The sequence below is a fragment of the Sinocyclocheilus anshuiensis genome, unplaced genomic scaffold (genome assembly GCF_001515605.1).
Source record: "Sinocyclocheilus anshuiensis isolate Anshui unplaced genomic scaffold, SAMN03320099.WGS_v1.1 scaffold127, whole genome shotgun sequence".
In the NCBI taxonomy this organism is placed as follows: Eukaryota; Metazoa; Chordata; class Actinopteri; order Cypriniformes; family Cyprinidae; genus Sinocyclocheilus; species Sinocyclocheilus anshuiensis.
The window spans coordinates 283,989-288,071 of record NW_015552528.1 but is presented as its reverse complement, the minus strand read 5'-3'; positions in this window follow the sequence as shown (position 1 = coordinate 288,071).

Here is a 4,083-nt window from a genome sequence, read left to right as displayed (position 1 = left end):
GCCATCAGCGCGAAAAAGCCTAGGACGCTCCCAGAAAAGATTCCAATTATTAACAAAGAGCAGTTTCTGTTCTTTACACCATGACAATAACCATTCATTTAAAGCAAAAAGTCTACTGAACCTTTCGTGTCCTCGTCGATACGTGGGAAGCGGCGGTCCTGACACGATGATCGTCGTCGCGGGCGATGTGCTGCACACCGTCTCGATCAGGCCCCTGAAGTCCCTCTTCAGTGTCTCCGTCTGCCGCAGCTTGGTGTCGTTAACCCCCGCGTGAAGCACGACCGCTCCGGTGCTCTCGTTGCCCTTCAGGATCGCGGGTATCTGCGCAGAAACATCGAGAACACGAGCACCAGGGAAACAGTGAGTGTGCACTTTATCTTCAGCTAATGTAGCACGGACGTGCCGGTGTAGCAGTCGATTCGGTTCCCCTCGGAATGTCTGTTCCCCTTTACGCAATCATACTACATGTCTTGCGGAGTTGCCGGGTTACCATACGTATTATCAGAACTAACGTACTCATGAAGCACAACTAGATGTACGGGAAGCAAAATGGTTCAAAAAGTACCGTCTTTTCTCTGAAACTTGAAAATGGATTTGAGAAGCGAGGTATTCCCCAACTTACAACCGATTTAAGCGTGTTTGAGGCTTTGGTTATTACGCAGAAGTCTGTAGCGCAGGCTTATTTGAAACACAATGTCTGTCACGGGTGTTGTTAAATGTTATTTCGTTTTAATTAAAAATAAATTATTTAAATAACAAAGACAAATTGCAGCAGGTGTAACAATTTACAAAAAAAGAAAACAAAAAGTCTACAAAAATAATGGCTTTCAAATGCAATTTTATTTATTGCAAGAAAAGCATTTAAATTCTTTGTCTGTGGGTGGATTATTAACACAGTTGATATGGAACCAGCGCCCACAGTCATCACAGGAAATCTGTAAAAAAATAAATAAAATGTTAGCAACATTGTCAGCAATTGTGCTAATGTATTTATTAATATTCCACACCATTTTAATAATAAAAAGGTTACCCAGAGATCATCTGCAGAGTCATCAAATGTTTCTGCCTCACCACAAAAGTGACACAGGTCACTTAGGTCATCTATGAGTTACAATACAATAGGCAGGGTATGCTTTTTTTAGGTCAGATTTTCAAAACACTAATGAAAGTGATGCACATCAAAAGGCATGTCAATAACTTTCATGGTTAAAATAAATAAAAATACCAGATTGCTCAAGCAGTGTTGATGCAATCTCCAGCCTAAATCGTGCTATGTCTTGTGGTTCATTGGAGAAGTCAATATTAGTATTGTGCAGAATATGTTCTGCAAACTGGAAAAATAAAATAAATAAATAAATACAATAAAATCCTCCCATTTCAATTAACATTTCATATGTGCTGTCACACACCTTCAAAGCAAACACACCACATGACGTATTATCCGTCTGAAGTGGGTGAGTTGGATTTTGACACACCCAGTGTGAAACTGGAACTCCCTTTTTTCTCATCATTGCTCTACAAACAGATTTTTTCCCCTTCTTTCTATCATACACAACTTCCCAAAAACACTACATCAGACTGTGGTGAATTGAATACCTTGTTGTTTGCAAACACCTTTTCTTCTTGATGTCAGGCTCTCCAAGTGGGTCAAGCAGTATGTTTTTTTTTTTTAGATGGGTATATAGCCTATAAGATTCCCAGACATCACAATAAGGGAATATTAGTGGAAAATCAACATTTTAAGGGATAAGGGAAAGCTCAAAGAAAACTATTCTCAATCATAAACTCTTACAACTAAAAACCAATGGTGACACTCATTTACAATGCCCACTATGACCTCATAGTTTGCTGGGTTCACCTGAAAATAAAAAGAAACCAAAAATGTATTATCTACACATTGCTAAACAAAGCATCCAAGGCCTTTTGTACCGAAAACACAAATTAATTTTACACATGGCCCAAACAAAATGAATAAAAGTTAATAAAAGTATTAATACAACAGACCTTGAGTCCCCGATATTTTCCATTCCACATGGCTGTTATAGCAAATGTGTCCATATGGAAGGCTTTCTCTGGTGAGGTCAAGTTGTGCTGGCTCACCTTCAGTGTCAGATACGCATTTATTACCTTGGCAAACATTGGAAAATGAAACATTAATTCAAATTTATAAACTACATGAAAGCCTTATCTGACAGACAAAAAACAAACAAACAAACAAACACATCAATAAAATATATACCTCACTCTCCAACTCCTTCCCAGGGCCAATCTGTAAAATATCTTGATAAAACCGTTTATAGGGTCCCACTTTGGACACCAGTACATGGCTGTTATTTCCAGCCCAGGCACTTTTGATACCTACAGAAAAAAAGGAAAAAACTATAAAAAAGGGGGAAAAAAACACACCAGACAAATATTACAATTCTGACCAACATTCATTGATTTCATGTGATTTTACATCAGCACTTACAGCTATGTACTGCATCCTTGGCATCAGCTGGTGTAACTGTTGCAACTGTAGTGTGGGACACAGGAGAGGAAAGTGGCATCGATAAATCCAATGGAGACAGGGAAGAGGATGATTTGGGGGAGACGTGGGGAGAAAGATTTGATGCCATTGGTGAGGATGGAGGTGATGGTGGGGGCTGCTTTTCTTTAGTGATGGTGAGGTCTAGAGGTGCAGGTGAAGGGTGTTGTCCAGTGTCTTCATGTGGTCTTTTAAGTTGGGGTTCATCAAGAATAAATCTGTGGGGTACCTGGGGTGTCTCTTCTTTGAAGGATTTTAGGTGGTCTGTACTTATTTTGGGGTATATGTAACCCTTCTCATCCCTCAGATCTGCACTCTTGTCTTTTATGTGTACAATTTCATATGGTCCCAACCAGCTGCGCTCAAGCTTGCCCCCTTCCTCTGCTGGGTCCTTATGTTTTTCTGTAGTACCTTTTGGCCTACAGAGAACGGTGCCTGATTTGCCACCCTCTGTCTCCGTTCCTGTTTTTTCTTCACGTTCTCCTTGACTATATGGTCCATTTTCTTCTTGAGAGAAATAGCCCCTGACACAGTGTCCTCTGCTATCACAGATTCCACTGTGCTGTTGACCTTTTGGGAAATATAGAACATTGAAATTATGTAATCAATTTGTAATTGAAACATAAATTTTTAGTGAAGAATGTAAATTATATCATACCTCAAACGTCTCAGGCACCTCACAAGGGTATCGTGCCTCCATGTCAAACATTAAGAAAAATGGGGAGAACCTAGTTGTCAGCTGAGTCTTGGTTCTTAAACCAAACATTACTGCATCTAGGTACTCATCCCATTTTTCAGGTCGTGTATCCACAGGTTTACACAAGGCTCTAGAGTCAGAACCAAAAGAAGTTGAAAGTTATCAGTAACCAATTGGAAAGACAACCAATATTACCTTGAAGATTATATTCCCACAAAGCCACCTTTTAATAAAGGTTCACCTCTGAATGGTTCCATTTAGTTTTTCCACAAGCCCGTTAGTTTGTGGATGATATGGGGCACAGAGGCTTCTTTCCACACTGAGGAAGGCACAGAGTTCTCTATTGATCTGTTTGCAAAACATGCATAAGATTTGTAGGATTCTGATTTGCACAAAACATTTATGGTTGATTGCATATTTTATGTACACAATAAATGTACAAGCTACAAACCTGGTTCACAAACTCAGTGCCCTGGTCAGTGAGTATCCTCTTTGGTGCTCCAAATCTGTAAAAGAAATTGATAATGCAGCGAGACAGTACTGCAGCAGTTTTATTGGGAATTGCATAGGCCTCGGTCCATTTGGTGTAATAGTCGACCAGGACGCAAATGTACTCGTTGCCTTTGTTGGTCCTGGTGACTTTACCCACTAGGTCCATACCCAGCAGTTCCAGAGGCTTGTCCACCTTAAATTTAAAAGAGCACAACAAATACATTTAAATTCTATGACCATATTCTGTGACACATTCTCTTTGAACGCCTGTGAACAAGCTTACATACACATATTGGGATGTACTTGGGCTCCTGTTTGATGGACAGCCTGCTAAATTGGCACTGGGCACACTGCAAAACCTGATATT